Source organism: Larus michahellis, chromosome 1 (genome assembly GCF_964199755.1).
Source record: "Larus michahellis chromosome 1, bLarMic1.1, whole genome shotgun sequence".
Classification (NCBI taxonomy): domain Eukaryota; kingdom Metazoa; phylum Chordata; class Aves; order Charadriiformes; family Laridae; genus Larus; species Larus michahellis.
Window position 1 is genome coordinate 107,407,335 of NC_133896.1, and position 24,565 is coordinate 107,431,899.

Below are 24,565 nucleotides of genomic sequence, written 5' to 3' on the forward strand. Positions count from 1 at the left end.
TAGAGTCGTTTCATTTACCAGGTGTGAAAATCATATTTTGCCATGTGAGGATGATTGCTCTATCAGGTGTATTACAGTATCTGAGTGTTTGGGGTTTTTGGTTGTTTTTTTTGTTTTTTTTTTTTTTTTTAAAGGCTTTGTTAGAACTACAAGATATCATTAAAGATTTATATGTGGCAAATGTGTCCTTTTTTGCAGAGTGTTTCCTTTTAGAGACCTTCACGGTATTGATTTCAAGTAGATTTTCCTCCTCTGTTTTAAAACATTTCCTTTGTCTATGGATTTTCGACATTACTTACTGGATATGTGTGCAGTATGTTCCCCAGACTATACTATCAAGCCAAAGTCCCTTACTGCTGGCCTTCAGGGACCACTTTTGAAGCTGGAAAGACCATTCATTTGCTGTGTTCACTCAGTCCTGAGCAACTATCCAGCATTACATCCTTCTTACTCCAGGATTTGTGCTGTTGTCTTGAGCCGTGGCTCTGCTTTCAGCTTGTGCCAGTGCATCCCAAACCTAGTCTGGCAACTCCTTGCTTGGAGTGAGTGGTCTTGGTTTGGATGTTTTAGATATAAAGGGAAAACAAACTGTACGATGGGGAAGTGAAGAAACTGGAGTGGTAAGCAGCTGAAATTGTAAGGTCATTTGGTTTTCGTATCAGCATTTTATTGCTCGAACTCATCCTTGTGGCCATTAGAGTGGGGTGTGGGGTTTCTTTTTGGAGAGGGCAGAGGACTCAGCAGGGAGGCTGGGAGTGCTGACGCAGCGCTGAGCCTGAAGGAGAGAGGTACCGCTGCCCTTTCAAGGGGAAGTGCCTGTGAGGAGCAGGCTGTGGTCCACCAGCCATGGCTCTGCCTTGGGATGAGGCCGTGGGATCCATCTTCTGCTGGTGGGTGAAGGAACTCTGTGACAGCCAGTTGGAGGTGTGGGTTTAGCCATCTTTTGGTGGATCGTATTTTCAAGACATTGAAGACTTGGATTCAGATCTTAAAGCATCTGGCTTACGGTATTTGGCTTTGTTTACTGTAGTGTTATAGCCTTAGGGCCACAGAAAGTGCAGCTTTATTGAAATCATTGGGGTTGTGCTTGCTTATGGCAGCAGGGAGATGGGGACATGTTTTTTTGTAACGTGTTGCCAGGAACTTTTCTTTGGGAGACGCTTTGTAAGGATGGCTCAAGTAAGTGCCTGGGAAACGTTGCCCTAATGGAAACAAGATGCGGAAATGATAGGGTCTCAGAACAGCTGTTATTTCTTCCCTACATCTGTGACTTCAGAGTCCACCATCCTAAGGCTCAGTCCTTTTCTGCTTCCAGATTACCATCAAATCTTAGTTTTGAACATCATGTATACCACCAAGAGCTGGGACACCATGGGGGACACTGCAGTCTCTGCACACGAAGTAAATAGGGACCTGGATGAGGAAACTAGCTGACTTGCAAGGGACCCAGGCACGCTGAAGCTGTATTAACTGGACAAAGAAGCAGCAATCTTTGTTATCTGACTCTGAAGTGGAAGGTACCTGTGCTTCAGCATTTGAGCGTTTATGAGAGATTTGTGCTACAGTCTTTGGTGCTAGATACTCATATAAAAGCAATTACCAAAAATGCAAGCGGTTCTTAAAGACGTAGATGGAGTATTACCTGCATTCCCTGCATGCTGGCTGGACTGCTGGCATTCATTTTGTCTTGGTTTGACAGAAAGGACAGGCAAAAGGTATAGGTTGTGTGTAGGGACAGCCCATCTTGTAGGCAAGCCGAGGCACAGGGAGTGTATGCCATCAGAGTTACATTACCAAGGCAGGTTCCCTGTGCAACACCATCTCACGTGTTTAATGGATGCTCTAAAATATAAGGTTAGAGACAGAAAAGAAACATGCTGCCGCAGGTGTCTCTCAGGACCTGCAAGGCAGGTATTGTAAGCAGATGTATTGGTGCTAGGGAATAAACAGATAAGATTTAAAATAAGCTGGCAGATTTTGTGCTCAGATGGACTAGGAACATTCACGCAGTCTGTTACTGCAGTTCAGCTGTGAGAGGCCAACACCTTCAGCAGAGAGGGACTAGCAAAATGTTTGGGCAGAAGTATGTCCGGTCATGACATCTGTTGCTAAAGTGGTCCAGACTTTGCACCATGAAAGTGCACAAGTGAAAATGCGGAAGAAGGACAGTGAAGCATTTATGTAGCTAAGCTAAAACTCTTGAGTGCCCTCTGATAATGAGGAATCCTGGTTTTGTTGGTATAGTCCTCTATCATCTAGGATCTTGCAGATCTGAAAGCTGCCGATGATTACTGCAGAAGAAAGTCAGCATCATGCTGATGATAAGCCAATGTCTAAACTAAAGAGCAAGGAGGAAAATCTGCTTGTTTTCTTTGGAGGGATCACACTGTTTTATGTAATCTTTGTACAGCACCTGTAAATCAGTGACTGGTACTTTTGAAATGTATTTCCTTCATCAAAAGCTATTTGAAACAACAGGTAGCACCTATCCATTCAGTCTAAGCTCCCTTGACGTTTTTAAATGACAGATAATGAAAACTGTCTTCATTATAACTCAAGCAATTTCATCAGACTGTCACCAGCAAACAATGGCAAATTAAAGGCTGAACAGCCCTCAACTCTGCTCTTCTAGGTACCTGTGTGAGAATACCCAATGTCTTTTCTACAGCTTCTGGGAAATATAAGAGGTGGTTTCGCGGGTGGGAAGGGTTCTGTTATGCGAGGCACTAGAGAAACATGTTAAAATCTGTCTGGAAACCAGTGGTCAGATGGTGTAAAAATGGAGCACAAATGTGAGAATGATTGTGGGTGAGAGACACGGCTTATCTAACAGAGTGCTGAATTCTGCACTGCCTTCAGTTTATGAATGGATTTAAAGCACGGTGCCAAACAGAGCATATTGCAGTTGTCTAATCCTTAGGTGACAGAGGCAGGCATGATAGTAGACAGAGCTGCATCCAAGAGGACTCATCAGAACAGCCCAGTCAGCCTGGCATTATTGCTACCTGATCTGCAGGAATCAGTCCAGGCCCCTGAATCTGAACTGCCGAAGGGAAACCTAGTTGAAGGAGCAGCTGTTGAGGTATGGTGCTAGCTTATTTTACCCTGCTTTGTCTCTCCTCAGCCAACATTGCTTCAGACTTGCCTGAGCATCAGTCACCCAGGTCCTTCCCTCCTTGCCCCCCACCCCCAAAATTCATAGGCTTAACCAGGCTACCCCCCACAGCTAAATTAAAGGGAGACAGAGAGCAGAAGGGGCATTTTACAATAAAACATCATTTATACGAGATGGCCACGGTATGGAAGAGTTTAGCACCAGGGAGTGAATTATAGGGGTCCAGAGCAGAAAAGGGGCTGTGGCAGAGAGAAGGTTGTTGTTGGAGCACGCAGGGAGCAAAATGACTGAGATAGAGGGTGTAGATAAATAGTTGGAAATAGACGCAGTGGTGTGGTTTGTGAGGAAAATCAGTTACTACTTCAGTCACCAGTGGTGTTCAGTTTAGGGAGCTGAGTGGTAAATTACAGGCAGGTTAGGACTCCAAGAACATCTGTGACCCTGTGAAATGCTGGAGAGAGAAAAGTTGCAGTAACAGTGAGTAAGATTCACATCTCATCTATCTGAGCATGAGTATCTCAAGGTGAAATAACAGAAGGAGAGGAGGCGGGAATATTGATTTCTGCCTCACAAAACAGACAACAACGCCTACTTTTTCATAGCAAGAATTTAACCATTCGCTTTAATGGGCCAGTCTGCAGTACAGTGGGGGCTTGGTTTCTTCTTCGTGTGCAATCTAGAGGGGAGATCATGCTGAAGTTATTTTTATTTTGTTGTAGCCTTGCAGGCGAGACATGAGCAAAATTTTACCCTCAAACACCTGTGTGCTGACTGTACAGGCAGCTGTAGTCCATGAGTGTAACCCGTCTGCACTGCTGCCCTGCCGTACAGCCGGTGGGTACCCTGAGCAGCTGGATGCTGGAGGAACGGCACTGGAAGGCACAAAAAGCCTGTTATGCCAAGAGGGCTGTTGTATGCATTGGCGACAAATGACGACTTCTGTCTGTCTGAGGGCAGAGTTAGCCTCCTTCAGTATATCCTGTGAGAAGGATGCTCCTAATGAAAGGTGCGTTCTTCAGTTGGTCATGGCTTTCTCAGAAGTATTGCTTTGGGAATGAAATTTCCCTTGGTTGGTTTTACACCATGAAAGTGCCCATGTGTGTGCCCAGCACTGTGGGGCAGGCATTACAGAGAACGAAGCTGTGTGTCTGTGCAAGGGGGCTTGATGTCTTGGGCTAGGCTCAGCAGATGGCTGAGTGGAAGCAGGAGGTGAGTTTGGCAATTTTCTGAGCTGCTGCCATGTCTTTTCTCATTGAAGTCAAATATGGTCATACATGTACAAAGGGAGTGTAAAGTCATGGCTGAGAATCTTAAAAGCCTCAAGGGTCAGACAATTCCACAGACAAATTCTCCTGGCGACACTACAGCACTTGCTGTGTGTTAGCGGTTCCCAGTAAAACATGGGGTCAATGTAGTGGGAGCAGTGTTCCTGAGCAAACATTGATTTTGGAGTCTCTTGTATGCCAAAATTTCTCGCCTGTTTAGTATGAATTCATATTTTTCATGTGTTGCATGAGCATATGTTTCCCCAGATTCTGTTTACCTGATTTTCCTTCTGATTCAGTATCTCTTCTCTCCTTCTTCTTCTCTTTTTTTTTTTGAATCACAGGAGATAAAGCTGAGCATTTATCTCTATGTCTGCATAGTATTTGCCTCATACCTGCTTATTGACTCGAGAGATGACTTTCTAAATAGGCCAAGAGCTTCCTGCAGTTGGAATGTTATAATACATGGGATTTGTTCATCGTGTCAAGAGTTTTGATGTGGGATAATGTCTTGAAAGGGGGCAGATCAATTAGAAGGCTCTCAGGAGATACAGAAGGGTATTTTAACCGTAGGTCCACTTCCATGCTCCAGCCCAAACTTGACTGAGGCTCAGATTGTTTGGATGTTAATGTGGGAATAGGAAAACACGAGATCAACCCTTTCTCTCTTTTCAGTGTAGATAGGAAAAGTGAGAGCAAGGCCTTTCTTGCCCAGCTGAATTTGCCATCAGCTGTATGCTGTTGCCATCGGGTGATGTGCAGCCAGCGCTGGTCAGATCCATCAGCCAGTCTCCTCCCTAACGGAGCTCTGTGCAGCCAGCGAGGCAGTAGTAATGGGTATAGGTGAGCTACAGGTGGTCTTATGCCAGTAGCGGGGACAGAGGTAGGGGTGTGTCTCTGTGTGTGTTGGGGGGGGGTGTGTGTGTATGGATACTGACATTGATACGGATATATATGTATGCTTTTCCCTCCTCTGTGAGTCTGTAAAGTCCCACCCAAGTCAGGGTGCAAGAGGGACTGTTCACCCCAACCAGTTCCAAATGTTCTCTGATGTTTGCAGGACTGAGGTTCAGCAAAAGTGAGGAGACTCAGGGTAATGTCTAATACCAAAAGACACTGAAGTAGAAAGCAAGCCACAACAATCTCTCCCCCACCCCCAGGCCTGATTTCCTAATCTTTTAGGAATGATTTACAATAAATAAAAGGCTTTCTGAAAGAAGGGTTTTTTTTTTTTTTCAAGTTAACAGTGGATGTTAAACTACCCTTCCCTGTAGTCCTTTCCCATCTCTTTCCCATTGTCCAGCTTTAGACTTCATCCCGCAGTAAGATTCATGAAGGCAGCTCCCCTGTGCCCATGCAGAGAGATCACGGCAGTATGCGAACCATAATCACCTGGATTCTGTACAGAATTGGGTTGTTTCCTTTCGAGAAGGCTCATTAGAGCACGCAGCCATGTAAAACTCAAAGCTTGTAAGAAAAGGATTTCATAGAGCCTGATCTTTCTCGTCCTGCAGCTCTTCTGATCATTTACACCTGAGCAAAAAGAGAGTAAAAAAAACCCCAAACCTGAAGCAAACAAACAAAGCAAAACATCCTTCTAATGGTGTGTGTTCTTCACTTCCAACAGTGATAGCGTTTTACACCCCCTTTGCGCAGGTGTACATGAATGCAGAAGTTGGGAGGCAGTGTAGAGAGCAAAGCTCTTAAGGAGTTAGTGGAGCTTCCCTGCTGGAAGGTTATAATCACACTGAAAGAGGGAAATCTTGCCTCAGCAGACAGGAAATATGTGATGCAATTTCAGCACAGAGTTGCTAGAGATAAAATAGCCCATAAACTGAAAAAAAACTGTAGGGAACAATTTGCATGGCCCAAATGTGCCATGTCAAAGCTAATGGCAAGGGATCTTTTGACTGCAGGAGAAGCGCTGTTCTGAGTACAGATGCTCATGGTGACTACATCCTTTACCTGCAAGGAGAAGCACACGTCCCTGATCCCGGGTATAGTGACTGTTGGCAGATTCTTCTTAATGGTGACAGATTTTCTTGAGGGAAGGTTTTTAAGCATTAATGACTGAAAAGGTTTGATCTGCTTTTGCATTTGAGGTGAAACTTGTTTCGTGTGGAACAACTGTGTGGTTGGGGAAGAGGCTCCGCTTCAGAGAGTGGATGGTCAGGAGCAGGGTGTAACTTCAGAAGAGAGGAATGCCTCCAGCCTTCACACACTAAGGCTCCATGTCGCCATTTCGCTTGCCCTCAATCCCATCTTCAAAAGTTCCTGTTCCTCAGATGTTTCCACCTCCTCCAGTTGTGCCAGTTCATCCGCTTGTGGGGATGAAATCTACATTGGAGCTGGTCTGGCGTTAAGGATTTGTTCTTGTTAGTAGGGCTTTTAAAAAAAAGTTGGATCATTTAAACAGCTCACCTGTGAGTGTGGCTACATAAATAGTTTAACTGGCACAAGTGAGCGGCAATAACTGTGAGAGTGCATGGCAGGATCCTCTTAAACTGGGTCTGCTGCAGATGGAATAGTGAAACGGAGCCACAGCCCTACACACTCTTAACATTATTTGCATGAGTAGCTCCATTGTGTTTCAGTGGGACTCTACTTACACATGTAAAATTAAGTGTTTGCAGGGCCGGGCCCTTAAAGAGAATAAAAGCCGCCATTGGGGTGTGCCATGATCTGAACCATATATAGAAAGTGTAATGCAAATGTATTTTGCTGGCTGGCCTATCTTGTCTGATCTGTCTGCTCTGCAGAACTGGAGCTCCTGTAGCAGCTTTCCTTAGGCTTGGTTCGCTCTAATGGAAGAGCACCCCGCTTTGGAATAGAAAGGCTGATCTCCTGTCCCTGCTGCAGCCAGGGAGTTGTGAGGAGCGTGTATGCAGTGTGGTGAGAGCTGTAATGTTTCCAAGATGTTCTTGGATTTGCGGTCATGCTCTGAAGAGCCGGGACAGCTGGCTTCTCTGGGGCAGCTTTTATGAGCTTGGCTGAGAGAGGGCAAGGCCCCAATATGGGGGGATGCTCTCGAGGTTGGCAGTGGCAGTCTGGGGCTCTGCTACCTGAAATCCCGCCTTACAACCTGTCATCGCAGTTGAGATCACTTGGGAGCCTGTTGTTGTCAGTTCCCATGGTAAAACCCTTCAAGGACAGCAGGAGGGATTTCTCAGCTGAGAATCCCTGCCTTGGGAATTCACTGCTTTGTGGCAGTTTACTGTGGTGGATTCCCAAAGGTGGTGGGTGAAGCAGAAACTTAACTCTTGAGAGTGAGGAAAAACACCTTGATAGTTGCAATCCGGAGCCCCAAAGAGAGGAAGGAAGAGACATAAAGCCGTTGGAGGGGAGAGGCTTGGTGTGGTTATTTGAGACCGCTGCCTGCAGAGTTGCACAGTCATTTATAACTGTTTGAAATGTGGGGGGATGGGGTCGGGGGGATGGGAGGGGAGTTGGAGGAACTACAGCATTTGCGAACTAGTAGCATTTTATGCTCCTTTTCCCAGTCTAACTCCGCAAGGGACAAGACAGCGAAGTACCGGGTCAGAGGAGGGAGAACAAAAAAGGCAGTCTGCTAAAACCTCGTATTTTATCGCTGCTGTTGCATGTGTCAGGATTGAAGCACAGGGTAAGATTTTTCAAAGGTACCTTCAGGAAGTGGAAGTTGGGTGCCTGGCTTCCCTAGGCTCCCTAGGAGAATCCCAGCCCCTACCGCCCAGGGGAAACAAACTTCCTTTTAAGCAGACCACGATGGGTCCCTGATGTTGGTGAGAGCAGGGACTGGGTCTTCTGTCTAAAGCACTGCAGGGCGTATCTGTTCGTTAGACCATGTTTCGCATCCTGGCTGGTCTACTCCATACAGCTACTGCTATATGTCATATGCTATATGCCTTTCCTGGGCTCAGTCCACTGAGCCCTCTCAGGTGGGGGATGCGTAAAGGAGAGGAGGAATTGTAGGTCTTAGATAAAGAAAGACCCCTACCAATGTAAAAATAGAGATGGTTTATACATCAGGCAAAGGAGCGGGCTGAACCGATGACAACAAAGGTGGTGGTTCAAGTAGAGCTGACCAGTCAGGTTTCAGCAACACTTCAGCTTTAGAAAGCGCTGCCGTGATCTGTGGAAAGGTACAGGTAGTGCTAGCATCAGTGGAGGAGTTGTAGGAACTGGCCGGAGACCAACTGTTTCCACCTCCGGGTCATGGATCTGGGGAACTTGTAGCCCGAGGGTCTTGTCTGTAAAAGGTAACAGAGAGAAGCAAGCAAGAGGAATCAGTGGGCTGAAAGTCTGTCCAGCAGGAAATGTTTTGGGGCTCTGGTCTGTAAATTGGAAGGGATTGAAACTCGCTGTTAAAAAGTATCCCCCTTAAGGAAGAGTATCCATCTAGGGTAAGAGGTGTGAATTAGCTACTGTTGCGGTGCTGAGGAAGTTGTAAGGACTTCTTCAATGATATTGCCCAGTGGGCATGGACCAGGGAAGGAGAAGAGAGAGACAAAAAGAGGAAATGCCCCTTAGGGGTTGAGGGCTGAGTGGAGAGAGGAGGTGGTTTTATCTGCCAGAGGGACGCCCAGTGTGAATGCTCAGTGCTGAAAGGGTCTTGGTCCAAGGAGTTGGGTTATTTAAAAGTGGGAGTTGGACAGGGTAAAGAGTGGGTCGTTTGAGGATAAAGGGAGAGGGAGAACACACTCTGCATTTCTATTCACTTCTCTTGTATTGGCAAAACAGGTTCTTCAGGCATCGTGGATATGCAAAAATGATCAGCCTGCTTTCTCTGGTTAGACTGCAGCGGTTCTGTGCATCTCTGTGCCACCAGTGGTTTGGAAAGCTCTTCCCTACAACCCACACGATCACCCATTTTAAGAACATTTTGGGGAGGTGAAGGAGAAGGATTAGTGGATGTTGAAAGTGCTCTTTTCACAGAGTAAGTCGCAGACTGAAAAGGGCGGGAGTTTGCTACAAATCTTCAAAACTTAACTGCCAGCCAGTTTCAAACTACATTGATGTTTAATCCCCCAAACATGGAGCATTTGTTCAGGATAGGGCCCTTGAGCATATTTAGGAGTTGATAGGTTGTGTCTGTTTGTCATTACTGTCTGGTTCCTCCCTGTTTAGTTGCAAGCTGATGCTTAACCCAGTGCTTTCTCCCATCAGCAAAGGCCCTCTGATCTCTCAGAGTGGCTCCATCAACCTGCTGGCAGCCAGTGGCAGAGTCAAGTTGCTCAGCCACCAGGTAGAAGAAATGTGCTTCTCCTCCAGAAGTTCCCTCCCGCTGCCTTCCTGCCTTGCTGATGCCCAGCCGGACCCCTTCCTTCTTCGGAAGTACGTGTAAGGGAAATTCCATGCCTGGTGTCAGCGGGCTTCAGCGGGTGTGCCCACTCCATGGTGGTCCTGCCTACCTCCGGCCGTGCCCCGTTCAGGGTGATGGCCGTGCCCGCGGCTGGCTCCATCGCCTGGCCTGTACAAGCCCCTCCGCGGGCAGCTGCCGCCTGCCGGGGGGGGGCCTGAAGTGCCAAATGGCGCAAAGCCGCTCTGGGCAGGACGGTGCTGAGGAGGTAGGGGAGCTGCCAGGCCACCCGCTCCGGCCGGCCGGCCGGCCGCCCGACCGGCCGTGCGCCTCCCCCCCGGGACCGTGCGAGGCCTCCGGGCTCAGCGGCGAGCGGGCGCCCCCCGCCCGGCGCGCGCCGTTTCCGTTAGGGGTGCCGTTAGGGGGCGGGCCCCCGCGCGCCGCCTCAGGGGAGCGCGAGGTGCTTTGCTCGCGCGCCGCCGGGCGGGGCGGGGCGGGGCGGGAGGGGGGGGAACGCCGGCTCCCGCGCTGACAGGGGGCCCGCGGACGCCCCTCCCCGGCCCACCGGGAGCCTCCCCTGCGGCTGCGGGGGCACCGGGGCACGCCGACACCCCCGAGGGGGTACGCCCGGAGCGGGGAGGGTGGCGGGGGTGTACCCCCGGCTCGGCGGAGTTTGGGGGTGCGTGTTGTGCGCGGAAGGGGCGGCACCTTTAAGAAGCGCCCCGGGCGCGCGGTCTCTTTAAAAAGGGGGAGGGGGGGGGGCGCGGGGGACAGGCTTATGTTAATAGAGAGGGCGGGGCCGCGGGGAGGGAGAGGCGGTGCTTGCCGGCGGGGCGCGCGCTGCCGCCCAGCCCTGTCCCTTTAAGAGCCCGGCTGGTACCGCCGTGCCGGGGAAGGCGGGAGGAGAGCGCGTGCAGGGGGGTGGGGGGTTGCAGTCTCCGCCCCCTCTCGGTGGGGAGGGGCGGGGCGGGGGGATGGGGGGTGAGCCGGGCGAGACCACTGCCCGGAACGGGGTGTAAGAGGCGGTCCCGCCGCGGCGGAGTGAGTAAGGGGGGACAGTACCATTCCCGGGGCGGGGCGCGCGCGACGGGCGGTACCATTCCTCTCTCCGGGTTGCGGGACGCGGCGGGAGGGGGGGGAGGCGAGGCGGCGGTGTGTGTGGGGGGGGCGGACGGGAACGGGGAGCGATGGGAGGAAAGTCGGGGGCGGGGGGGAAGCGGGCGCGGGGGGGGAGCAGACGAGAGGGGCTGCGATGGGCGGTACCATGTGTGCGGGAAGGAGGGGGGGTGTGGGGGGGAGGCGCTGGCGGACAATGGAGCCTGTGTGTGTTTGCGGGAGGGGGAAGGACCCGCCGTCGCCGGGGGGAGACGCCGCGCCGCCCCCCCCCCTCTCCGCCCGGGGCTGAGGAGCCTCGTCCCCCGCCCCTCCCCCACGGCCCGGCGGTGAGTGAGGGAGGGAGGGAGGGAGTGAGGGGGGGGGAGGCGGCGCGGTGGCCACCGGGCCACCACCAGCACCGGCCGCCGCCGCCCGCCCAAAGTTTGAGAGTTGGGGGAGGCCCCGGGGGGAAGGGGTTCGGTGGGGGGGCGGCGGCGGCGGCGGCTGAGGAGAGCGCTGCCCCGGGGACGAGCGGCGCCCCGGCGGCTCTTCTGGGCTCTGCGGCGTGCCCCGGGGGCTGCGGGCAGGGGTGTGGGGTGCCCTGGGGGTGTGCTCCGTGTGTGGGGGTGGTAAGGATGCTCTGGGGTGCCCCGGGGCTGCGCTCTGTGGAGGGATGTGTGGGGTGCCCGGGCGTGCTGGGGGGTGACTCAGATGGAGGGGTGGGGGGTGCTCCGTCGTGCAGGGGATGCTCTGGGGGCTGTGATTTGTGGAGGGATGTGTGGGGTGCGGGGGATGCTCTAGGGGCCGCGCTCTGTGGAGCGATGTGGGGGGTGCAGGGGGTGCTTTATGAGCTGTGATCTATGGAGGGATGTGTGGGGTGCAGAGGGTGCCCCGGGGCTGTGATCTGTGGAGGGCCGTGTGGGGTGCTTTGGGGTGCACGGGAGGCCCTGGAGGTTGTGCTGTACGGGGACCGTATGGGGTGCTTTGCCTTGCATTGTGGTGCAGGGGATGCCCTCGGTGCTGTGCTATATGGAAGGGTGTATGGGTTGCTCCAGCTTGCGGGGGATGCCATGTGGACGGATGTGTGGGATGTCCTGGCTTGTGTTGTGCTGCATGGGATACCTTAGGAGCTGTGCTACGTGATGGGGTGTGTGCAATGCTCTGTGTTGCAGTGGGGTGCATGGGGTGGCCATGTGTCTCTGCTCTGTGGAGTGCCCTAGGGTTGTGCTGGGGGCACTGGGTGCCCGGGGGCTGGGCTGTGTGGGTTGCTGTGCGTTGCAGCACTAGGATGCTCTGGGGGCTGGGCTGTATGAGTAGGTGTGTGGAGCGCTCTGTGCTGAGGTGCACTGATGTGCTCTGATGTGCTTGGGGTGCCCTAGAGTCTGTGCTGTATAGAGAAGACAGTGTAGGGTGGATTAGAGAGAGAGTTCTGAGGTTTTAATCCCAGTGAGGGATTGGGACATACCATAGGAGGGGCTGCAACGCCAGGGCTAGGCTGTTGGGGGTGCGGGCTGTCCTAGGAGAAAGAAGCTGATGCAAGCTGGGTATGTGGACTCTGGGATGGAACTGAAATGAGGGGCACAAAGGTCTATGGTAGGGATGTGGGGAATGAGGTACGAGGTGAAGTATTCGGTGAGGGGATGGGAGATGGTACGTGGGACACTAGATCACAGAATGGTTAGAGTTGGAAGGCACCTTGAAGATCATCTAGTTTCAACCCCCCGGCCACGGGCAGGGACACGTCCCACTAGACCAGGCTGCTCAAAGCCCCATCCAGCCCAGCCTGGAACACTGCCAGGGATGGGGCATCTGCAGCTTCTCTGGGCAACCTGTTCCAGTGTCTCACCACCCTCACAGTAAAGAATTTCTTCCTAATATCTAATCTAAATCTACCCTCTTACGGTTTAAAACCATTACCCTTCGTCCTATTGCTACACTCCCTGATAGAGTCCTTCACCATCTTTCCTGTAGGCCCTCTTTAAGTGCTGGAAGGCTGCTATAAGGTCTCCCCAGAGCTTTTGATCACCTGGGATGTGCTGTGAGGAAGGGATGGGGGGCTTTGTTGTGGGAAGAACTGAAATATTGGTATCTGCAGGAAGGGATGTGGAGAGGTGGGTGAAGAAATGTGGAGTAAGAGGTATGGTGGGGAGAAATAAGTTGATACATGAGGGGATGGATGTAGTGATGGGAGAATGTGAGCAGCTGGGACTTGAGTGATTGGGAGAAAGGGATGTGGGAATGATTGTTGTGGTATTGGGAAGCATTGGCAGACTGAATATGGGATAGGAAGTGCTTTCATCAGGAATGAAGTGATGCATATTGTTGTAAAGGGAATTGTAGGGGTCCAGAGATGGGAAGCAATGTAGGTAGTTCAGGGGAGCAGGAATCCAGGGAAGCTAAGCATGTAGTGTTGAACTGGTATTTGGGTTAGTTGTGCAAGAGGAGTTTGTGGGATACTAAGTGTGTGGGAGGGGATTTTGTGTATAGAGGTTGTGAGGAAGAGCAGTATCTAACGAGGCAGGGGAAATGTGTTTGGAAGTGTTTCTTCTAGGTAGAGAAGAGATACTGTGCATGTGCGCATGAGAGGGTATGTGCCCTGGCCTACTGCAAAGGGGTGTATGGGAGGCTGTTAGTGGGATGAGAGAGGCTAAATGTGTATAGATATTGCAAGTTCATGAGGTTAAGGATTGGACAACTGGGGGGAAAAGCCAACACTGGAGACCTCAGATGCTTTGGGAAATGGTGCGATGGGTGGATGTATCCAAGCAGCAAGGCTCCACTTCTAGGATTAGGGAGAGCATCCTGTACTTTTGTCTTGTCTCTGAGGCTGCTGTGTAGGTGACGGGATGATGTGACTAGACAGGCTTCTGAGGATTAACTGTTTGGTATGTGGAAGGTGGATGTTACTCTGAGAGGGTAGACAAAGCATGAGGATACAGATGGGAAGAATCTGATGTGACAGTCAATTGTGAGTTGTTATTTGGGTATGAAATACTACGGTGGGATGATTACATGGTTAGTGGTTTAACAGTAAACAAAAAGAGAAATCAGGGAATTGTCATGCAGCAAAGAAAGAAAATGCAAAATAGTAAGTGGCAGTAGGGAGCTGATTGTGGAACAGTTCAAAGCCTACCAGTGTGAAAACGAAGATGCTGTTATTCTCCAGATGCCAAACATAACTTGGATCTGAAACTGGTCTGGAAGTAACCGTGAACCTTGCTTTCTGGGAGAGGAGCATCAAGTCTTGTAGCTCTTACCTTGTAACACCTTCTCCTTAGTTTGGGCATTAGCCTCACTGACTTTGAGGCAGAGAAGAAAATGTTGGGCCAAGTCAAGTTTGTCTCATTAAGCCTCCTTGTTGGTTGACTAGTTGCTCTACTGTCAAAATACAGTTGGAGGAAGCGGGGGAGACAGTTCTTCCAGTTTGAGGGGTTCCAGTAACATTTTTATTTTCCTTGAAAGTATTTTGTCCTCAATTTCTCTGTGAAAAGCCCACACAGACATCATAGGATGCTCGGAAGCATCCTTAAATTGATCAAGCTCTAAAAGCAGGAGGGAATATAAAGTGATGTCGATTTTTTTTAAATCCCCCCCCCCGCTTCGTTGGAAGACAATATTAGGTCAGTGATTGCTCAAAATACTACAAAAACAAGTGTTGGAAAGCTAGGCAAGGCATTACATGAAATCAAATAATAATAAAAAAATAATCACAGGGTATGGAATGGAAGAATTAACATACCTAAACAGCTTTATTCCTGTCTTCTTTTTGTTCACATCTCTTCTGCTTTATACTGGGGGCTGAAATGCCCAATTGCCATCTACAGTGGGGTGTTACAGGTATCGAACTGGTGAAGTTAAATAGAGGCTAACACATGGTTGTGCATGTTTTGTGTTCATCCTATGCTTGCAGCAGAGCTGTGCCCATATCCTGTAGCAGACGGATCTGCTTTCTCTTGGGAATTGTAGTAGTTGCTTTGGTGAGATGTTATAGCCATTTTGGACAAGTTGGCATGATGTCTCTGTTGTTTGGGGCTTTTTTTCTTTTTTTTTTTTTTTCTTTTTTTAAACAGTGATCTCCAAAGAGATTATTTTTCATGAATGTGTCCTTTTTTCTTACTCGCAGCATAAAAATGGCTCAAGGGCTCATATTCTTTCCCTGTCGCCCTTGCTGGCCCCTCCTCAAACAACAAAAGAAAGGCAGCTTTCTTTTTTTAAGTTGGAGTTAGCAACGATGTCAGTTTTGGGATTTTGGAATTTTCCCAGTGGAGTGGGCGGGTTTTTTGTTGATCTGGTTTTTGGGCTGGGATTTTTTTTGTGGAGAGGGGTCTGGGGATCTTGGGTCTTGCTGCACTGTTGTGAACTCTTAACACCTTAATTGAAGGGGTGGAGATGCTGAATCACTAACAAAGACCTCCTTTATCCAAAATGTTAATCAATCATTGACGTTAAATAAGTGTGAACAAAACCAAACAAAAAAACCCCCACCCTAAACAAGTTTTTGTCTAAGTCCCCCTCCCATTCAGCTGCTCATCTTTGGTCAGGTTAACATTAGAAATTCTTTTGGGGCTGTATTTTGCGTGTGTGTATATATACTTGGTTTTGGCAATGTTTGGTAAAAATTGTGTTGCTGGCTTGCCAGTATAGTTTTCCCAATACAGATTATTTAGCTCATAGATGCAATAAAGATGTTTTGGGAGAAACTGCAATCCAGTCTGGTGTGAGGGAAGTAGCTAGACTATGACAGTACTGTTGTAACCATCTTTTTGTGGGCAAGGGGTGTGCGTGTAGGTGTCGTCTTAGGTTTTTGTGTTTTCGGGAAGGCGTTTTGCTTTCCTCTCTTGTGATCAGTTAATTTGTTTATTGGTCAACACAGTCTTCTAAGCTAGGCAGAACCCGAATTTTAATGTGAAACAAAATAAATAGGTTTCTGTTCGTACAACCAGAAACTTTGTAGATCTCTTCTGTATATTATGAATACAAAGAGTGTGGACTCTTTCTTCCCTGTGCTCTCCACCCCCCCGCCCCGTCCCCCCCTTCCTCACCCCCGTCTTGCATTTAATCTTTACAGTTCGTGTACTTGGATTGTTTTCAGTTAGGGTTAGTATCCAGCCAGAGACACTACATTTGTCACTAAATATCCAAATATAGAAACTGAGGCAACTATAAGTCACAAGGCTAAAATACTCATATACAACAGCTTTTCTGAACAGTTTATATGTTTGAGGTGGATAAGAACAGAGTACCTTTGATCCATATTTCTAGCTATTCAAAGGCTTGCTACTCTGTAATATATTGACTTTCCATACCTATTTCTACGTGTTTGTTTCTAGATATTTTTTTTCCTTTTGAGTTCCTGCTGGGCTGTGTCAATTCTGTTGCCTTACAAACTGTACCTATGGCTTAGGAATTTCGTTGGTCTTTTATAAATTCAACGGAAAAAAACCCAACCACAAAAACAACCCCACAATTTTATCCTGTGGAGCAATTTACGCTCAAGTGAGTATTCAAACTAATTTGTATCTTAAATGCCAACTGCGTTACCTAGCAGGCAGGGTTTGATCTCCTCTGCTTTCTAGAAGTCTACCAGAATTTCTTCAGAGTGATGCAGGCAGCCTTCATAAAATCCTTCTATATAGTTTGCATGGCCTTGGTCTTCACAGAAATGTCTGTGCCTTGGTAAGGTCTGTGGTCTGTTTACATAGATACGAAGTCCTTTAACCCAGCAGGATTTGCTGCTTACAAGCTCTGCTGGAGTCCCTCTAGTCTTCCTGCTGGCAAAATTAAGGTGTTACCTCAGGTTTTCAGAGCAATTTGTGAATGGAAGGAGATTTCATTGCTGAATTTTTGTCTGAGCACAGCTCTGCTTGTGTTTAAAATAACTTTCCCCCCGTACCTTTACTTCTGTTAGGGTTTTGTTTGTTTGTTTTTGTTTTTGTTTTTTTTTTTTTGTTTTAAAAATCTAGCCATTTTGGAGCTGGACCTTTTTTGTCGTAGCAACTATACAAATGCAGAAGGACAGGAATCTTACTCATAGTTAGGAATTCCAGATAATCTTGAAGCACACAAACAAAAAACCCATCTGTTGGGAAATTTCTGAAGAGTTGCCTTTAAGACCACACGGTCTTACAAATGCTAGTTAACAACAATAGCAAGACATAAGGTGACACTTTAATGTGTGCTGAACCCAAATGAACTGTTCCAATGCTGACTTTAATTTATTTTTGTGAAGAATTGGGGTTGTACTTTGTGACTACACCCTTTACCCGTAGGCCTATCCGCCGTCTGTTAGTATATCTGTAAGCATTTCTTTTGGCGGTAGGGTTGGCTTTTGAGGAGTCCTTGGTGCTTGCCTGTTTTGACTCTGCATCTCTGTGTGTGCTGGTGCTGCTGCTGGATCAAGGAATTGATCTGGATTGTAAGCATCTTGGTGAAAAAAAAAAATAAAAATTTTACTTAGCCTGCATCAATTTGCCAAACTGGTTTGTTGTTTGGCCACACAAACGGTTGTACGGGCACATCAGACAGTGTGGTGCAGGGGTGGAAGTAAATATTGGTAGCAGCAGTTTCTTAAGCTAGCATTGCTGCCAAAAGGAATGCTCATCTATACCCCTAAGAGTCTGCTAAACTTGCTAAATGTTATTTACACCTATTTGTTACAGCTTCCCTTGCCTGCGAACAGTTCCTTCAGCTTACCTTGTTCTTTTTGCCAAAAATGTTTCTCATCTTTGAACATATATGCAGCGTATAAAAAGATAAATCCTTGTTAAGAAGCTGTAAACAGAGCAAAAAGAAGAGTATGGTGGTTTAGCTGTGGAAAAGTTTCTACTGCTTCGAGACTGTCTAGTGATACAGAACATGTAGTGTAAATTGATGATAGACTGTTTAGTGTGGTTGCAATTAAGCAGTGAAACTCATGCTGTGAGAGTCATCAGGAGCAAGAATTCAACAAGAGTTAAAAAGGATCAGATGTCTGTAGGAATATGAAGAATATTCAATTATCATAATCAGTGACAGTAGAAATTTTGGAAGAGGTATTAAGCCTGTGGTCTAAATGTCGATTTTTATTCTGCTCTAACAGATGTGCTTCTATATTGGGAAAAGAGGGAGGGAATAGCTTGTTGTGCCTGGGTTTGCAGTGGGGTTCTCATTCACTTCTCTGCAAACTTGATTGAGACCAGTGTGTGAGATGTGCCATGAAATTGCATAGGCTTCTGATTGGATCCTGGTCACCCATCCTGAAATCTGGTCTAGAGCTAGCAAACTGTGGCTATTGCAGAAAGTGTGCTGCAGCTACCTGACTTCACATTTGTTTTACTCCTACTTCCCTGGGTTGTTCTTACCTGCTCTTTAGCAGTGTCGGATCTCAGCGCTCTGTTTTTGATCTACTTTGACAACATTCATTGAATTTATTTTAAAGACTGTTAGGAGATTGCAGTTTACTATATCTGAAGAATGAATGTTTTCTCTTTATAGTAGATAGACGTGCCTCAAGATCCCTTTTTTTCAGACAGACTTAAAAGCAGAGGTGAGCTTTTCCTTGTTTGGCCTCTGAAGGAGCTTGTGGAATAGGGAAGGGAGATGAAAAGTGGAACTGTAAGGTGGTTGCCTTGTTTGTTTGTTTTTTAAAGCCTAGGCAGAATCAATGAAACGCTTTTGAAGGAAGGAAAATGGAAAGTATGCTTTACTAGTGACATAATTTCTTCCAACAAAGCAGGGCTGAGACGTGGTAGAGCAACGTCCTTTGAGAGTTCACTGGAAATTGGGTGCTGTACTCTCGAAAACAATACTGATTTTTAAGTGCTCCTTAGTGGTACAATCTATGGCAAAAAGAGTGTATGATATACGCAATAATTTAACTGCATATAGAATTGAGGGAGAGCACACCTCTTTCTGTATTCAGTTCAGAGCAGTTGTGATTCAGACACGGATAGCCATACAGATGCCTGCTAAACTCCCAGCGTTTGCAATTACTGTGAGCTGGTTGTCCTGTCTTCATGGCTGTTCGGGCTCTTAAGAAAGCAGTGCCACTGTATCCTTGCTGCGTAGCTTTCTGGTGGGGCTGTCTGCATAGGAGCAGAGCAAGGGGGCTTTCAATCGCTAACCCATCTTGTCTCTGAATGGTCTCCATGTGCCTGTTGTCCTCTATGCCTTCTGAACAAAGGGTGCAGATATCTCTTTACCTTATCAGTTGGGCGACTGGGGCCCATGGTCTCTTTTTAAACCAGGTTAGGTTGGATTTGGTGGCAAACTTGAGAACAGAACCTGGGTCTTAATATGCCTGCAATTTATCTACTCAGCCATGTTACTTACGCTCTACAAATTGCTTTAAATCTGTCTGTCTGCTCGTGTATGTTGTGTGAAGCCATCTTTGCCACCTTTGCAGTGTGTATAGGATTATGCAAAACCTGAAGGAAGAATCTGTTTTAGTGGGTCACTGCTAAAAATGCTGTGTAAGATCAAGCAGTAGACCCTTTTTCAGGTTGCTCAAAGCTATGTTCTCTGCATTTTGCTTCAGGTGTCTTGATATCGCCGTTCCACTGCCTCTGAAATGGCAGTGTTTTATCTGCGAAGCGATCTGGTTTTGTTTGAGGAATGATTAGAAATGTATTTGCAGTGTAATATAAAACAAAGCTGTAGCCTGTCGAGGTGAGCAGCCACAGCTTCTACAGTGAGAGCTGTTATGATGGAGAGTTTAGGCAGTCTTATGTATAAAGAAACTCTTCTTGGAACTTTTGCTAGCAGAATCGAAGTTTTCCACTACATTTTATATATATGTATGAGAAGGGAGTAAAGAACTTCAGGCCAAAATGCTTTGACAGCTTGTTAGCAAGAAAATGCTTTCTTCTGTCTCTTAAAAAAAAAAAAAAAGGGGGGGGGGCGAAATTTTAACCTTCTTGTGGTTGGGGATAGAAAGTTGAAACTGTCAGGCAAATAGCCACCATCCAGCAGAAATGCTTCTCAATGTTCTTGTGAAAGCTAGCTTTGATTTGACAGTTATGAGTCTTTGAAAATAGCGCTCTGTTTATACAGCACAGTAAATGCTTTGAAGTACGTTAGGCTTTGCTGTAGATGCGTGGCTAACTAGAAGAATATTAAACGTGTACATCTTGTGTTGAGGGAGGGAGGATCCTGCAGCAATTGGACTTGCATGCTTTTCATACTTTTATAACATCATGTCAAAGCAGTAGATTTGGTAATAGACCTGATTATACAATTGCTTAATTTCTTGTCAAAATAACATTTTTACATGAGGTGTTTTGAGATCTTTACGATGACCTCATGTTATTTATCAAATGTCAGTTTTTCATCCCAGCAGCTTTGATATAATCATGTAGCATCATGGGGTACTGTGTACATGCAGTCTTTGCTTGCTGGATTTCTTTGAAGTGCCTTACTCCTTAGAAGAGTCATTGCTCTCTTGAAGATCCTACATTTAACGACCAGGGAACCAGTATACAGAAGCACTGCACTGTGTTGCTAAAGGTCGTGCTGCATCTAATGTGCGTCCAAAAGCAAAGAAATGAGAGGTTCAGTGCACCAGGAATGCATACCCCTTGACACGCATCTTGTCCAGCAGTAAGCTGCATGGGATATAGTAATTCTTCAGCTCTGCCCCCGTGGGCATGCATGCTTTGCAGTGCTGAGCTCCCCAGGTGTGGATAAACAGCAGGAGGGCTCATGTGAGGGAGAAGAGCAGAGGGATGGCCGGTGGTGACAGTCCTGAACAAAAACTGGTCTCACAGGCAGCGCTGGATGGTAGTGATGCTTAGGGGAGCCTTGAAAAACCGCTCATTTGGGACGAAAGAGACCAGATACGTGTTAAGGTGAAGATTAACATGAAGGAAGGTGCGTATTTCGCCCCCAGCAATTCTGATGGGCATCGTGTGTGATGTCCCCTTGCAGCATACTGGGGAATTACTGCTTGCTGCAGCACTGGGTTTCCCTCAGAGGAGGTCTGTCCTGTACTGACCCATCCCAGCCCCACTTAGCTTATGGAAACTGACAAGATTGTAGCCTAAGGAGTTATGCCTGAGGACTGTTTCTTACCTTTAATTCTGGAAGCCTAGTGAAGGGATGCTGAAATGCAAGGAAAAAGTGCTTGTTTTTTTCCATGCTGAACTGATTGATGGCTTATTTCTCCCAAGCCTTCTGCTTAAACATTGTGGTGTTACTACATGTTGAAGAACAAACTGGTGTCTCCTCGTTCATGTCTTCCCACCCATTATTTCTGCATCCTTTTTCTCTTTTTTTTTCCCCTCCGCCCTCTCCACAGTTTAGTTTCTGAAGAATGAGCTGCTGGCAAACTTGATTCAGATGTCTTTTGCCTATGGTTGTTCATACTGATGTCCCTTTTTAAGTTTTAGAAAATTTTAACCCAGACAAGTAAGGGAAAAGAGATCGCTTCTGGCTCCGAACACATTACCTACTTCCCAAAAAACAGATGCAGTTTTGACAGAAGGCAAAGCTATGGAAGCAGCCTATGGAAAGCTCTAGTGTTATCCACTGGACTCCTGAATGTAATGCTGACTGATGCTGGGGTTGTTAACTGCTGACGTGGTGTAGTAAGCTTCAGAAGCCTGTCATATATTAGGAAAATACGGTTAAAACATTTCTTGAAAAATCCCTTATTGCCAGAGCTTTTGATCTTTATCGGTGTTAACAATAGTAGCAACTCCAGAGCAGACAGGCTGCTGCTAAGGTAAGTGACGTTTCACGTAAAGTGCTTAAAACTCCCGTTGTAATGTACATAGACTGCTCCCAGCATTGCTAACATAGGTGGAGCTGAACTAATGTTGGCAGCTGCGCTGGAGTGCAGTGAAGCTGAGCTGAGGTCAGCGTGACGTCATGGTGCGCCACAGGTTACGCGACAGCATGTCTAACACCCTGGCAGCGGCCTGGCCGACCCGCGTCTGCAAATGTCACTAATGGTGAAGCTGAAATGGTGTGAGCAGCAAGGGGAAACCATAGCATTTCTGTACAGAAGCAGGTAGTTGTAGCTTAGGTTTTGTGCTTTTTTTTAGGGTGTTTTTTGTGTGGCTTTTCTCCCTAAACTGATTTCTGGAACTGTGTCAGAATTTGCCAAGTGGTTGTTCTACTCCCAGGTGGACCAAGGAGTTCAAGTTGTTTTATGTAATCGCAGCTGGGAAACTGAAAGGGACTTCAAGTGTTTGGCTGTGTACACCTTGTGTCCATAAGTGTCTGTCTCCTCCGTTACATTGTGGAAGGAGTTGTGGAAACAGTTGTACAACATCAGTAACTGTCTAGGATAGCCGTTCATCCCCATTGTATTAAAAACACTGAAGTGTTGTGAGATGCACTAAAAATGGAGTTTAATGGACATGTAGTTGTTTTTTTGACAAAAAGTGTTAGTGTAACTCACAATTCTTAAAAGCGATGCTTGACTGTAGTGGGAAACGTATGTTGCAGAAGGTTATTTTAGAATGATTTTTGTGAACACCTAAGCCTTTACATCATGGCTACTGTTGGTTATCTATGTGCTTGTCAGAAGGAGGAAGGAAGAGAATAGTTGGTGGAGATACCATTGTCTGAGAGCAGGGGATGGTTACGTGAGAAATGTCATAAAACACTATTCTCTGAGCCTTTTGGTTTGTGTTGTGCTTTGTCAGTGGTTGTCTTGACTGCAGTTTTTAAGGATGGAGAGCAAAAGGTCGTGGCCATCGCTGTTTTGAGTGGACTTCAGGAGAGACTGGTTCTTTGGGAAATGTCCATGTGTTATTTTCACAGAGTTATTTTCTCTGTGGAGGTTGTAACGAGTCTGGTGAAGATTGTGTAGTCCTCGCATTCGTGTAGCAAAATGAGTTTGGATGACAAGTTCTTGATTCTTCTTTTGATTAAGGGTCACTTCTGGTACAAGACCATGAGCAAACAGGTAATGCTGTGCAGACCTGGGATTAGCAATCATTTCTCTGATGTGCATAAGGAGGAATTCTTGGCTTTGGGAAATGGTGAGAACTTTGCAAATGCCATCTTTTTTTACTGCCAAGACGTAAACATAGGAAAGTCCATACTTTTTCAGGATAAGTTAGGACCATCTGGAAATTGGTGACGGGCTGTGAGGTGCTATCTAATCAGCTTAGTATTAACAAGATAGCTCTTGATGTTGAGAGAATAATTTATAAGTAAAGGGGATTTGTGGCTTTATTAGGCAATGACAGAACATGGTATTTTCCCCAAATCAGCAACTGTTTTGGGTAGAGTATGGTCCATGTACCATGTGAGGTGTCCCTGGTGCAAGTGGCCGCTGCCTTTCTGGCAGATGGAGCACGTGAGCAAATAAGCTGAAATTCTACTGTGTGATAACTGTGTAATTTGATTAAAGGATGAGGTCTGCAAACCCTGCTCTGGAAAGCGTAGGGTTAGTAGGTAGTCAGGCCATCTACTGATGACTTGCTTGGACAAGAAAAGTTGTACTGTGTCCAGATGACATGTGTATTGAGACCATGTCTTTAGTCCCAGCAGTTCTTTAGGTACCCAATGTATTTTATGCCCTTGTTTAAGAAAGAGGGCAGAGGAACCCGGCAGGAGAAAGATGCAAGTGTCTTTTAACAACCAGCCTAAGCCTATCCATGCCTATGCTGTCAGTCACTGCTGCCTCCTTTGTGCCAGTGAGCGTGTGGCCACCTGGTTGGCTGAAACAGGAAGCTTGTCTCCTGAAAGTTAATAATATCTTATCTAGAGTTAGCTTTCAGCTGGGTAACAAGTGCTAGTGATGTCTAGAATGGATAGAGTTGGATAGACTTAGGCTGGTTGAAGTTCCTTTCCTGGGTCTGGCATGCACTTGGTGTACAGAAGGTAAGGTGGCATTTTTGACAAACCTGTTTGAATGCTGGTGGGTCCAATACTAGTTCTATTACAAGGCATGCTTTATGCATTCATGAGAAAGGATGAGGAGGACAGCTTTTGCTAAGAGGCAGGGGCAGATTTAAAGCTGTAGTTAAAGCCTTTAGTAGGGGCCATACCTAAAAACTGGGACTGGTTCAAGGGATTGAAGAGTGTCCTACGTCCTTGTATCCTCAAGTGTCATGGGGAGATGTGTGTGGTGTAGAATACTCATGTCCATTTGTCTATTTGCTTTTGCTTTTATATGATCTTAAGGGAGTCTGATGGTTCAATAAACACATTGAATAATACTTCCTGCATCGGTCATGTTTCCCAGTTGCACTCTTTTATCAATGAGGTGTGTAATCAAGTACTTTATTAAACAGCAGCTTATTAAAAAGTAACGTGCAGTTCAGCTGCAAGTATGCAAAGTAAGCAAATGCTTAACAAAACTGGTAGGTGCAGCATGTGGTGAAAACCAGTGGTAGCTCTTGGGGTGCCTTGGGTGTAGCGGAGTTGCCTTTTGCCAGTGCAGCTGTTCTCCCTCTAATGTGGTTGAATGAGGGTCGGAGAAATAGGATCTGCCCTTCCCAGTAAAATTGTGCTGAAGGAGTGCTGATTCATTGCCTTACCCCACCTCTCCGGTCGCACAGGGAATCCACTGGTGGATCTACATGCAGAGGTTTGCTTCCTGGTGGCTGTCAGGATGCTCAAACAGCTCCTGCTGCTGATCTTGGTCCCTCCTGAAGCTGCTGCTCTTCCCAGAGCAGTTGCTTACTCCACTCTCCTTTTGTGCCCACTCCGCTGTCACAGCTACAATTCAGGGTGCTGGCTCAGCTTGCATTCAAAGTCATAATTTGTTTTCTGTAGCAGCAGGTCTCTAACCTTTTTTCTTTTTCCATGCTGATTTTGGGCTCTCGCCACCCTCAGTCCAGCACAGACTGACAGTCTCAGAAAGGCTGTGGGGAAAAA

General features: G+C 47.2%; 1 protein-coding gene across 6 annotated transcripts in view; it reads left to right on the top strand.

Annotated features, from left to right (window-relative positions):
* Nucleotides 1–24,565, top strand: part of BCL9 (BCL9 transcription coactivator) — a 60,040-nt gene that overhangs the window by 18,061 nt on the left and 17,414 nt on the right. The window contains exon 1 of one of the 6 annotated variants that reach the window (XM_074598648.1): nt 10,680–10,699. The exons of 4 other annotated variants lie outside the window; for them this stretch is intronic. The gene's annotated coding sequence lies outside the window, so the exon portion shown is untranslated. Of the gene's footprint in view, nt 1–10,679; nt 10,700–10,974; nt 11,101–24,565 lie in introns of those variants that run through there. One more of the 6 variants, XM_074598639.1, reaches the window with a different exon arrangement.